This window comes from Bos indicus, chromosome 29 (genome assembly GCF_029378745.1).
Source record: "Bos indicus isolate NIAB-ARS_2022 breed Sahiwal x Tharparkar chromosome 29, NIAB-ARS_B.indTharparkar_mat_pri_1.0, whole genome shotgun sequence".
Classification (NCBI taxonomy): Eukaryota; Metazoa; Chordata; class Mammalia; order Artiodactyla; family Bovidae; genus Bos; species Bos indicus.
Window position 1 is genome coordinate 8,882,710 of NC_091788.1, and position 14,148 is coordinate 8,896,857.

The window sequence follows — 14,148 nt, forward strand, 5'->3', positions numbered from 1 at the left end:
AGAATCTGCCAGCAGGAAACGCGGATTTAATCCCTGGGTCAAGAAGATCCCCTGGAGTAGGAAATGGTAACCTGCTCCAGTATACTTGTCTAGAAAATTCCAAAGACAAAGGAGCTAGCAAGCTGCACTCCATGGGGTCACAAAGAGTGAGACACGGCTGAGCACACACACACATTATTTTCAGACACTATTCTAAGCTCGGTAGATTCGGCTGTGAACAAGAAAGATTTCCACCTACCTCTCCATCTCCTCCCAGTGCCATAGAGCTGGGGCCAGAGCTGGCATTGCAGCCCCAGGCACTATGACTTCTGGAGTTACAGTGAATGATGAAGTCACCAAAGGTTTTAATGATAAGAAAATAAATATTCTACACAAAAGAAGATGAAAGAAAGTTCTGTTTAAATGATGAGGAAAGACAAATAATTATAATAGAGGAAGCAAAACTGATCTTAACAAATGACACCAGTGATACCACGGAGGACCCCTACACATTTTGTTATGAAGTTGCTACCTCTGAAGGATTACCAGTTTGCTATGTATGATGCCATATAAACAACAAAAAAGTCTAAGAATACCTAGTATTGATCTATTGATGCCATATACACAACAAAAAAGACTGGGCTTCTAAGAGTGCACCTTTTAAAAACAAGATGATTTATGCTAGCTCTAAAGAGGCCATTAAAAAGAAATCTACATATATTAAATGTGAAGTGAAGTGAAGTGAAGTCGCTCAATCATGTCCAGCTCTTTGCGACCCCATGGACTGTAACCCACCAGGCTCCTCCATCCATGGGATTCTCCAGGCAAGAACACTGGAGTGGGTTGCCATTTCCTTCTCCAGGGGATCTTCCTGACTCAGGGATCGAACCCAGGTCTCCTGCATTGTAAGCAGAGGCTTTAACCTCTGAGCCACCAGGGAAGCCCATATTAAATATGAGTGACATGTAAATGGAAGGGATGAAATTGAGGAGCATTTGTCACTTGGAGAGAAATTGGGAAACATTATAGTTGTCTCACCTGAAGGAAAACTCATAAAATGACAGTCGAATACCATCTTGAGTGTTAAGCAGCTTCCATTTCTACAGCTCAGTCAGTTGGAATAGTGTTAGATTTTGTTTTTCTTTTTCCTCTTCCCCAATGGAGAAATTGAAGTTGGTGATGGACAGGGAAGCCTGGCGTGCTGCAGTCCATGGGGTTGCAAAAAGTCGGACATGACTGAACAACTAAACTGAACTGAACTTCCCCAGTGGGCCCTTTCAAAACAATAAATGAAGGAAATATCATTCATTTAAGCAACATATCAAAGATTGCCATTAGACTGTTTAATACCATTACTTTTATGCACAACTCAAGAAATGCCTTCCCATATATTTTAAACAAAACAACTAGTTACCTGAAAACTAAGTTATAAGAAAGCCAAACAAGATAAGATAGCTATGCTAATAATATATTGATAGTATAAACTGAGATAATAAAAGTACTCAGATTGAAAGTCCAGAGTTACAGTGGTAGAAAAGATAAACGTTGGTCTCTCTCTCAGACCAACATAGACAGTCTTAGTCTAAGATGGTGGCTCTATATCCACAGACCAACATAGACAGTCTTAGTCTAAGATGGTGGCTCTATATCCATCAGGGATCCCAAACTCCTTCTGACAGATTGTTCTGCAAACTGTTACCTGTGATTTCCATCCTAACTTGTAAGTTGGCCACTTCACCTTGAGCCATGACATCCACATGCTAGAGAGGAAGACCAGCCAAAGAGGAACAGAGGACATAACTTCCTCTTAAGTAAACTTCACAGTAGATCTATGCAAACCACTTCTCCTTACAAACATTGCGCAAAGTTTGTCTCATGGCCACACTTAGTTTCAAGAGAGACTGGGAAATATAACCTTTTTTATTGGTTGGACAAATGCCCAGCTAACATTTGGGGTTTCATTACTGAGCAAAATGAAAAGCACAGATACTGGGGGCAACCAGAAGTGTTGGCTGTAGTTCCACGCCTCTGGCTGCCCAAATATCTGGGAACATCCTTTTCCTCAGATAACAATAACCTCTCCTTCTCAAGGGGTACAACCTAAATTCCTATGCATTTACCCCATCTTATTCAACATCCGGGATCTTCTGTAGGAACAAATACACTCTCACATTCAAGTTATCTCCCTCTTTAACATAGCCAGTACACAATGATAGGATAGGAACAGGATAATCACAGTTTTGTTTTGTTTTGTTTAAATCTCTAGTTCAAAATATGAGAGGCTTATGGATTACCTTGGTGGTGCAGTGAATAAGAATCCACGTGCCAATGCAAGGGGCCCTGGGTTTGATCCCTGGTTCAGGAAGATTCCACATGCTGTAGAACAGTTAAGCCTGTGCCCCACGACTACTGAGCCTGTGTGCCGCCACTACTGAAGCCCACGCACCTAAAGCCCGTGCTCCCCAGCAAGAGAAGCCACTGCAATGAGAAGCCCACGCTTGGCAACCAAGAGTAGCCTCCGCACACCGCAACCAGAGAAAGGCTGCACAAAACAATGAAAACACAGTGCAACCGAAAAGAAACAAACAAATTAATTTTAAAAAAATTTAAGAGTATAAGAAAGACAGCATAAACTTGTCCGTGGAAATTAAAGGACTGATCACACAGACTTATCCTACTTAATTTCAATAATCCATCCCTGAAAATCTGATGGTCCTCAAGCAAAGGCTGAATGGGAAACCTATTATCAAATGGGAAAAAATAAAATACGTTATGCGTCAACCCTGAAATTCCTAACACATATTTAAAATAAAGTGAAATGCCAATTATGAGCAACAAAGTGTTGAGTTAGGATGTATAATACTTAAAGCATAGCATTTTCATCACCAAACAAGGAATACAGTCACTAATTATCAGTTGCTTCTGAATGTAATAGAACCTGTAGTTTGCATGCATAATGATAAGCATTATGTTTACAATGTGGCACAGCAAATACCGACCAAGAAATAAGGACATATTTAAAATTACAATTAAAAGCTTGCAATTTCTCTTAATGAACTGTTAAATGGAGACTTGAAGCTTAAAAGATATTTGAAAAGAGAAGAACACAGTTATTGTCACAGATGCCAAGAATGACAGTGCTAATGAGGGCTTCCCTGGTGGCTCAGATGGTAAAGAATCTGCCTGCAGTGCAGGAGACCCAGGTTCAGTCCCTGGTCGGGAAGATCTCCTGGAGGAGGGAATGGCAATCCACTCCAGTATTCTTGCCTGGAGAACCCCATGAACAGAGGGCCACAGTTCATGGGTCACAGAGAGTCGGACACAACTGAGCGGCTAACACTTTCATACTTTCACAGGGAGTTGGATGGTGAATGGGAAATTTCAGTCAAACTCTCAGATCAAAGAAATGCAAAGGGTATTCTAATAAATCTAAGGGAGAATGATCTCTGCTTTAGGATTAGAAAAAATACAAAAAGGAGTAGTTTACATTTGTAATCTTTTGTATGGATTACAGTACCTGACTACTGGAAAAACCATAGCTTTGACTATACCGACCTTTGTAAGCAAAATAATGTCTTTGTTTTTGCATATGCTATCTAGGTTTGTCATAGCTTTTCTTCCAAGGAGCAAGCATCTTTTAATTTCTTGACTGCAGTCACCATCTGCAGTTATTTTGGAGCCCAAGAAAAGAAAGTCTGTCACTGTTTCCATTGTTTCCCCATCTATTTGCCATGAAGTGATAGGACTGGATGCCGTGATCTTAGTTTTTTGAATGTCGAGTTTTAAACCAGCTTTTTCACTCTCCTCTTTCACTCTGATCAAGAGGCTCTTTAGTACCTCTTTGGTTTCTGCCATAAGGGTGGTGTCATCTGCATATCTGAGGTTATTGATATTTCTCCTAGCAATCTTGATTCCAGCTTGTGCTTCATTCTGCCCAGCATTTTGCATAGTGTACTCTGCATATAAGTTAAATAAGCAGGGTGACTGACAAGATACAGCCTTGAAGTACTCCTTTCCAATAATTTGGAACCAGTCTGTTGTTCCATGTCCAGTTCTAACTGTTGCTTCTTGACCTGCATACGGGTTTCTCAGGAGGCAGGTCAGGTGGTCTGGTATTCCCATCTCTTGAAGAATTTTCCACAGTTTGTTGTGATCCATTCAGTCAAAGGCTTTAGTGTAGTCAATGAAGCAGAGTAGATTTTTTTTTTTTAATCCTCTTGCTTTTTCTATGATCCAACGGATGTTGGCAATTTGATCTCTGGTTCCTGTGCCTTTTCTAAATCTAGCTTATACATTCAGAAGTTCACAGTTCACGTACTATTGAAGCCTAGCTTGTAGGATTTTGAGCGTTACTTTGCTAACATGTGAAATGAGAGCAATTGTGCAGTAGTTTGAACATTCTTTGGTATTGCTCTTCTTTGGGATTGGAATGAAAACTGACCTTTTCCAGTCCTGTAGCCACTGCTGAGTTTTCCAAATTTGCTGGCATATTGAGTGTAGCACTTTCACAGCATCATCAAGTTCAACACCTATCTTGAAACAGCTCAGTGGGAATTCCATTACCTCCACTAGCTTTGTTTGTAGTGATGCTTTCTAAGGCCCACTTGACTTCACACTACAGGATGCCTGGCTCTAGGTGATTGATCACACCATCATGGTTATTGGATCATTAAGATCTTTTTGTATAGTTCTTCTGTGTATTCTTACAACCTCTTCTTAATTTCTTCTGCTTCTGTTAGGTCCATACCATTTCTGTCCTTTATTGAGCCCATCTTTGCATGAAATATTCCCTTGGTGTCTCTAATTTTCTTGAGGACATCTCTAGTCCTTCCCATTGTTGTTGACCATAACGAGATTCAAACAATTGTTTGTTCTGGGATTTAGCTACATCCTGTGTCCTTCCTTAATGTGTGTGGTTAGTCACTCAGTCATGTTTGACCCTTTGTGACCCCATAGACTGCAGCCTTCCAGGCTCCTCTGTCCATGGGGATTCCCCAGGCAAGAATAATGGAGTGGGTTTTCATACCCTCCTCCAAGGAATCTTCCCAATCCAGGGATCAAACCCAGGTCTCCCGCTTTGCAGGTGGATTCTTTACCAACTGAGCCACCAGGGAAGCCCAAGAATACTGGAGTGAGTAGCCTATCCCTTCTCCAGAGGATCTTCCTGGCCCAGGATTTGAACCAGGGGTCTCCCACATTGCAGGCAGATTCTTTACCAGCTTGAGCTACCTGGGAAGCCCTGTCCTTCCTTAATAAGGTGCCTCTTTTTCTAAATTTTCACAAGTACTTTAAAAACCTATGCATGAACCAGCATTTTGCTTCTGTTTGTGAAAATTCTACTGCTTTTCTTTAAACACTGTTTTTTTTTTTTAATTTAAATTTATTTATTTTACTTAGAGGTTAATTCTTTATAATATTGTATTGGTTTTGCCATACATCAACATGAATCTGCCACGGGTGTATGCGTGTTCCCCATCCTGAACCCCTCTCCCACCACCCTTCCTGTACCATCCCTCTGGATCATCCCAGTGCACTAGCCCCAAGCATCCTGTATCCTGCATCGAACCTGGACTGGCAATTCGTTTCTTATGTGATATTATACATGTTTCAATGCCATTCTCCCAAATCATCCCACCCTCCCTCTCCCACAGAGTCCAAAAGACTGTTCTATACATCTGTGTCTCTTTTGCTGTCTCATATACAGGGTTATCATTACCATCTTTCTAAATTCCATATATATGCGTTAGTATACTGTATTGGTGTTTTTCTTTCTGGCTTACTTCACTCTGTATAATAGGCTCCAGTTTCATCCACCTCATTAGAACTGATTCAAATGTATTCTTTTTAATGGCTGAGTAATACTCCATTGTGTATATGTACCACTGCTTTCTTATCCATTCATCTGCTGATGGACATCTAGGTTGCTTCCATGTCCTGGCTATTATAAACAGCACTGCGATGAACATTGGGGTACACATGTCTCTTTCAATTCTGGTTTCCTCAGTGTTTATGCCCAGCAGTGGAATTGCTGGGTCATAAGACAGTTCTATTTCCAGTTTTTTAAGGAATCTCCACACTGTTCTCCATAGTGGCTGTACTAGTTTGCATTCCCACCAACAGTGTAAGAGGGTTCCTTTTTCTCCTCACCCTCTCCAGCATTTATTGCTTGTAGACTTTGGATCGCAGCCATTCTGTCTGGCATGAAATGACACCTCATTGTGGTTTTGATTTGCATTTCTCTGATAATGAGTGATGTTGAGCATCTATGTATTTGTTAGCCATCTGCATGTCTTCTTTGGAGAAATGTCTATTTAGTTCTTTGGCCCACTTTTTGATTGGGTCATTTATTTTTCTGGAATTGAGCTGCAGGAGTTGCTTGTATATTTTTGAGATTAGTTGTTTGTCAGTTGCTTCAACGTTTTTTGAAACTCTGGTACTTAAAAACCTACAAGTGCTTTGAAGGGTAAGGACACTGCTCTTTTACTTACGTTTTATACCACTGTATTGCTTAATGTTTTCCCACTTAGTGTACATTATACTTGCATTCCAACACTTCCTTTTCTTGATACGTTTATTTTAGGTTTATTTTAGGTCATGAGTGCTAATGGTTCTAAATCTTTAATGTCCAAAAAAGGCTTTATTTTCACTCTCCCTCAAAACCACTGATAATCTGGTTATGAATGGAGTTGTAGATTCACAATAAATTTTCCCTCAGTGTTTAAAAAAAAATTTGCATTGTTTGCTTGTATAGAATTTGCTAATCAGATACCCAGGGTTATTTGAACCCCCTTCCTTTGTAGTTCATCTTTCTACTCTGGTAGTTTTAGCATTTTCTCTTTATGACTGATATTTTACCATCAGTTTCAGTCGTGTTTCTTTATTTCATTTTTTTGCATTATTCTGCTAGAATTTCATGAACTTTCTTAATCTGAAGTGTCATGTCTTTTTGTTTCAGGTCTAGAAATTAAAGAATCACATATCCTCTGTTCCAAGGAAATCTCCTGAAAGTTCTATCAAGCCAGAGTTTTTTTAACTTGAGGTCTTTGGATAGAATTCAGGGGAGTCCATGTAATTAGATGAAAAACCTATTATGTTTTAATTTTCACTAGCCTCTAACTGAAATAAATTATTTTATTTTGAATAAAATAAAAAATAAATAAATAAAAAATAGAAATAAATTGTTCTATTTGCATATAGGCAACAAAATACATTAATGCACCAAAATGCAGTATCTGTGACATTGTCACCAACAGAAATCACAGATGTTATCATATTATGTTACAACTGAGGCAGATATCTCAAAAACAATAATAAGCTGCCTATCATGCAGAGTACATCATGAGAAATGCTGGACTGGGAGAAATACAAGTTAGAATCAAGATTGCTGGGAGAAATATCAATAACCTCAGATATGCAGATGACACCACCCTTATGGCAGAAAGTGAAGAGGAACTAAAGAGCCTCTTGATGAAAGTGAAAGTGGAGAGTGAAAAAGTTGGCTTAAAGCTCAACATTCAGAAAACGAAGATCATGGCATCCGGTCCCACCACTTCATGGGAAATAGATGGGGAAACAGTGGAAACAGTGTCAGACTTTATTTTTCTGGGCTCCAAAATCACTACAGATTGTGACTGCAGCCATGAAATTAAAAGACGCTTACTCCTTGGAAGAAAAGTTATGACCAACCTAGATAGCATATTCAAAAGCAGAGACATTACTTTGCCAACAAAAGTCCATCTAGTCAAAAGTCCATCTAGTCAAGGCTATGGTTTTTCCTGTGGTCATGTATGGATGTGAGAGTTGGACTGTGAAGAAGGCTGAGTGCCGAAGAATTGATGCTTTTGAACTGTGGTGTTGGAGAAGACTCTTGAGAGTCCCTTGGACTGCAAGGAGATCCAATCAGTCCATTCTGAAGGAGATCAGTCCTGGGATTTCTTTGGAAGGAATGATGCTGAAGCTGAAACTCCAGTACTTTGGCCACCTCATGCGAAGAGTTGACTCATTGGAAAAGACTCTGATGCTGGGAGGGATTGGGAGCAGGAGGAGAAGGGGACGACAGAGGATGAGATGGCTGGATGGCATCACCGACTCGATGGACGTGAGTCTGAGTGAACTCCTGGAGTTGGTGATGGACAGGGAGGCCTGGTGTGCTGCGATTCATGGGGTTGCAAAGAGTCGGACATGACTGAGCGACTGATCTGATCTGATCATGTCTTATTGGGCTTCCCTTGTGGCTCAGCTGGTAAAGAATCCACCTGCAATGCGAGAGACCTGGGTTCGATTTCTGGGTTGGAAAGATCCCCTGGAGAAGAGAAAGGCTCCCCACTCCAGTATTCTGGCCTGGAGAATCTGATGGACCATATAGTCCATGGGGGTCACAAAGAGTGGGACGTGACAGAGCTACTTTCCCACGTTCACATCATGTCTTATTATTGGATTTGCTAACATGTTAACACATCATGAAGTACTAATATTTTGATAACTGCATTTCAATATAGTTGATTTCTTATGTAATTTTGTATACTTTATTTTATGCATTTGAAGGCATTAATCTGGTCTGTACGTTTGTGTTCCCCTAAAATTCATATGTTGAAATTCTAATGCCCAGTGTGATAGGAGGTAGGGGGTAGGGAGGTGCTTAGGTCGTGAGGATGGAGCCTTCATAAATGGAATTTGTTGTGGTTGTTGCTTAGTTGCTCTGTTGTGTCTGAGTCTTTGTGACCCCATGGACTAGAGCCCACCAGGCCCCTCTGTCCTTGGGATTTCCCAGGCGAGAATACTGGAGTGGGTTGCTATTTCCTTTTCCAGGGGATCTTTCCAACTCAGGGATTGGACCCCCGTCTCCTGCATTGGCAGGCAGATTCTTTACCAGGAAGCCACCATAAATGGGATTAGTGCCCTTGTAATAGAAGCCCCAGGGAGCTCTCTCTCACCCCTTCCATCCTGTGAGGGATAGCAAGAGTACTGGCTGTGGACCAGGAAAATAGCCCTCAACAAGATGCGACCATGCCAACACCTCAATCTTAGGCTGCTGAGCCTCCAGATTGTGAGAAATAAATTTCTGTTGTTATAAGCTCTCCAGTCTGTGGTATTTGTTATAGCAGCCAGACAGGACTTAAGACAGAAGGGCTTCCACAGTCTTCACTAAACTGCTAAAGAGAGATCCAAGGCACAAAACATTTTCAAAACACCTGCATTTGACTGATGATAAAACCTCTGTAACCTCAAGGCCTCTTATCTTTCCTGTCAGTTTCAATTATTTTCTATCTCTTCATCACTTTGATTAGATCAGAGAGAACCGGAAGGCCCCCCCATCGGGGCAGCATGTGACAAAGAACAAGAGCTTTTGGATGGCGGAAGCCTCAGCCTACCGCTCTGGTTTCCACTTGATCATGGCTTCTGCTTCAAAGAAACTTCCTTCTGTTTCTGAGTATTCACTAACCTGTTTTTTTTTAATCAGCCTTTCAATTTTGGTGAGGGAGGGAGAAATGACAGGTATGCATTCCATCTGCATCTTAAAGTTGGGAATGAGCTCAGACGCTTAGTCATGTCCAACTCTTTGCGACTCCATGGACTGTATAGCCTGCCAGGTTCCTCTGTCCATGGAATTCCCAGGCAAGAATACCGGAGTTGGTTGCCATTTCTTCCTCCAGGGGATCTTCTCCACCCAGGGATCGAACCCCAGTCTCTTGTATCTCCTGCATTAGAGGGCCGATTCTTTACCACTAGCGCCTCCTGGGAAGCCCTAAATTTGGGAAGCATGTATTAATTTTGCATTTAGAAAATAAGAGAAAAGACACGGTGCTACATTCTTTTCCCTTCTAGTGAGCTTTTTTTTTTACAGTATATAATATTATAATATGGGAAATAGATGGGGAAACAGTGGAAACAGTGTCAGACTTTATTTTTTGGGGATTCAAAATCACTGCAGATGGTGACCGCAGTCATGAAATTAAAAGACGCTTACTCCTTGGAAGAAAAGTTATGACCAACCTAGACAGCATATTCAAAAGCAGAGACATTACTTTGCCAACAAAGGTACATCTAGTCAAGGCTATGGTTTTTCCTGTTGTCATGTGTGGATGTGAGAGTTGGACTGTGAAGAAGGCTGAGCGCCGAAGAATTGATGCTTTTGAACTGTGGTGTTGGAGAAGACTCTTGAGAATCCCTTGGACTGCAAGGAGATCCAACCAGTCCATTCTGAAGGAGATCAGCCCTGGGATTTCTTTGGAAGGAATGATGCTAAAGCTGAAACTCCAGTAGTTTGGCCACCTCATGCGAAGAGTTGACTCATTGGAAAAGACTCTGATGCTGGGAGGGATTGGGGGCAAGAGGAAAAGGGGACGCCAGAGGATGAGATGGTTGGATGGTGTCACCGACCCGATGGACGTGAGTCTGAGTGAACTCTGGGAGTTGGTGATGGACAGGGAGGCCTGGTGTGCTGCGATTCATGGGGTCGCAAAGAGTCGGACACGACTGAATGACTGAACTGAACTGAACTGAATATTGTAATAATAAGTGATATTTTACAAATGAGAAGACTTAGATCAGTACAGGATAATCATTGATTCAAAGTCAGGTAACTCAATAACAGGACTGGGTCTAAAACTCAGGTCACAGCTTCTTCTCTAGAGTCTACTCTTTTGAGCGATCTTGGGAGAGTTCTCTTTCCTTTCCAGGAGCTGATGGTGCTGATATTATAAACCACAGTCTAGAAAAATAATTGTGTTATTTATTTGTTATTGTACATGTGCTTCTCTCTGACAAGGATATTTTTAGTCAATCGGGTCAACTAATATTTTTGAACACTTGATGTCTGCCAGGTGCTGAGCTGGGTGCCAGGCATACAACAATGAATGAGATTAATCCCAACCACAAGGAATTTACTGACAGTGTCCATAAGAAGGCTAGGCATCAAATGGGCATTGAATTCCTCTCCCCTTCTTTGGTGACCTTCTTTTCATGAAAGATCAGATTCAAGTGCATCTTCTCTTTGAAGCTTTCTGGGCAGAGTTAGTTATTTTCTGTGCTTCTGTTATGCATGACTCACCACTGTGTTATCAACTGAGAACAGACTTTTATTTTAATACTTTAGTTAGCAGTGTTTCCTGCCACTCCTCTCACCCGCGCTTCCCAACTGGGTGGTAAAGAACTCAAGGGCAGGCTTTTTCATTCATCTGTTTTTTTTTTGTTTTAACTTTTGACCACACCCTTCAGCATATGGGACCATAGATCCCTGACTAGGGATCAAACCCACACCCCCTACGTTGGAAGGCAGAGTCTTAACCACGGAGCCACCAGGAAAGTCCCCCTACTCATCTTGATAGCAGCTTCAGGACCTAGCACAGTGCCTGGCACATAGGCAATAAGTATTTGAATAAATGCAACTGATCCTGAGAGAAAAGAATGGAAAGTTCCATTTCTGTACACTGTATATCCACTTGTGGTTTTGTAATTTAAAATGGCTTTCCCTATTTTAATGATTTTAACTTTATGACTGGCAAAAATCCATTTCTCTTATTTGAACTAGTGGCCGGTACAAATGGAAAGAGACGTAAGCGTTTGCCAGCTGTTATTAATTATACTTAAAGCCTATTCAAAAATATTGAGAAAATCCATCTTTTGCTCCAGTTTATCTGAGTTGACAATCTCCACAACCTAAACCCACTAAAATCCACACCTCCAAATTCATTTAATTCTGCTTGACCTATGACTACAGAAATTGAGTCCCTAAAGAGTCTCAATTTCACAATTTGGCTAACTCTAATTCTTTAACCTTTATAAAATTCTTTTTGAATGACTGTTGACAAGCCAGGTATCTAAGTTGCAAGAAAAAGAAATCAAAATTAGTTCCATATTTATGTGGGGAGGAAAAGGGCTGTGGTCCCTGGAAGGAGGAAACAGTTTCCCTTCTTAGAGCTTCACTACCTTAGAGTTAGATGCTTGGGAAAATCCATAATCTCCAGGGGTAAACAGCCACGTGATCTTTGTAACCAGAGTCCTAACATAGAATGGGCAGAGATTTTTTGAAGGCCAGGATGGGGAGAGTGGCTTGAATGTTGTAATTTCAGATCTTCAAGGAGTTTTTTCAAGGGTAGTTTTGGTTTGGGGGGAATGATCTAAATGGACAAGGTTAAATTATACTGATGGGCTTCCGAGGTGGCTCACAGGTAAACAATCTGCCTGCAGTGCAAGAGACGGTGGGTTCAATCCCTGGGTGGGGAAGATCCCGTGAAGGCAGGCATGCAAGCCACTTCAGCATTCTTGTCTGGAGAATCCCAAGGACTGAGGAGCCTGGAGAGCTACAGTCCACGGGGTCGCAAACAGTCGGACACAACTGAAGTGCCTTAGCAAGATATTCTGTACTAAACCGGACCAATTTCTAAAATGGAAATTTGACAGCTCCAACTCCAGAAACCTAAACTTTTCTGCAGCATGGTATCAAAAGTTGCCTTGATTATGGGTGGAGATATATCTCTGCAGTTGAAGATGACTTTGGAGAAATATTTCCTTTAAGGTGTGGGTGTAAACTCCCTTAGCCTGTATGGGATTGTTTATTTTCATAGAGATGGCTTGTGCTTCCTGTTTAAGGAGTTTCTCACAGGAGACCAAGGAGTGAGGAGTTTGGGATGACAGGGAAGCTACAGTTCTGGGTTTTTACTCCATGTGAAGAAAAATGCCAGGAAAGAAACGGGGACTGGTGGAAGCTTAGTACAAAAGAGGGGCCTGTGATTATCTCACATGTGGTAATACTCAAACACAGACCCGGTGAATGTCGCCCTATAGGATCTTTTGCTCTGCTGAGATGATCTCTCAGAGGCTGCAGGAGCGGACCTGACCCCGAGAGCAGGGACGGCTGGAGTTTCCTCAGAGGAAGCGGACAGGAAACGGGGGTAGGAGGGGCAGCCCTGAGGCTGGAGGGTCTGCAGGGAGAAATGCGGTCTTCTCTGAGGCCTCTGCAGATGGGGGCCTGACTTTCGGTAGAGCGGACTCGCCAGAGGTCACTCCCACAGGGAGAAGACAAGCAGCCTGTGCCAGAGAGCCCAAGCCTGGGAACTAGGCAAGAAGGCACCTCCATGGCCCCCGACAGCCTGAGCTCCGGCTCTCTGCCTCCTAGCACGTTCAGAACTCACGGCCATTTTTAAATTCATGTTTTATCCTTCCTTTCTCTCTCTCTTTTTTTTTGATATGGATCATTTTTTTTTAAGTCTTGATTGAATTTGTTTCAGTATTGCTTCTGTTTTATGTTTTGGCTTCTTGGCCAAGACGCAAGTAGGGTCTTAACTCCCTGACCAGGGATTCAACCTGTGCCCCCTGCACTGGCAAGCAGAGTGTTGACCACTGGACTGCCGAGGAAGTCCCTAGCATACCTTTCTCTTATCCTGAATCTTTTAATCAAATTTTGTTAAACGTTGTAGCCTAGTCCTTGTCATGTGATGGGAAATGAAAGGAAGAATCTGTGTCCATCCTTGGGAACATTTGGTAAAGGGAAGAAGAGACTTCCCTTGAGGCCAGCATAACTGGTGGCTTCAATCGTGGGTTTGCAGGAGGTGAGAGGCGGCAGTCAGGGAGCTGTGATGAACAGTCTGGAAACACACCACTGCCCGGGGTTTGTGGAATATGGATTTGTGGAGCACATGAACCACTGGGAAGCGCAAAGACCTAGGTGAATGATGAGACTGCCTGTCATCAGACACGAAGAACGTCTGAGCTACAGTAATTTGCACATTACAAGGTAAACCTGACCTCATTTTTAATCATAGTCTGGTGAGGTCTCAGAGGCTAGGTATATGCATCTGGCATGCACTATAAAATAAACTCTGTATCTTAGTAACCTATTTAACATAAGGTTTGCAGAATATAAAAGTGAGCCTTAAAGGAATTCGCATCCAAATCTGTTGAAATCATAATCATCATGAGGTGTTTATCCATTTATTAGTAATCATGTACTGGATTCCACCACATGCCAAACAGCGTGGTAGAAATCAATGTGGATCCGATGAAATGTAGCTGGTATAAACTGCTTCTTCACGCTCAAGGTAGAACTAGGATTACATATTCAATTCTCCTAATTAAAGAGAAAAATGGCTTGACCCCCCTCCTGTGAGTTTAGTGTGGAATCTGGTGTCACTTCCTTAGGGCCATTTTCCCTTCTTCTAGATCAGGGGT

At 41.9% G+C, this 14,148-nt stretch overlaps 1 pseudogene; it reads left to right on the forward strand.

The window, feature by feature from the left end:
* Window positions 1-98: 98 nt before the first annotated feature.
* LOC109554001 (cofilin-2 pseudogene) lies at window positions 99-1,040 on the forward strand (annotated as a pseudogene).
* The last annotated feature ends 13,108 nt before the right edge of the window (window positions 1,041-14,148 follow it).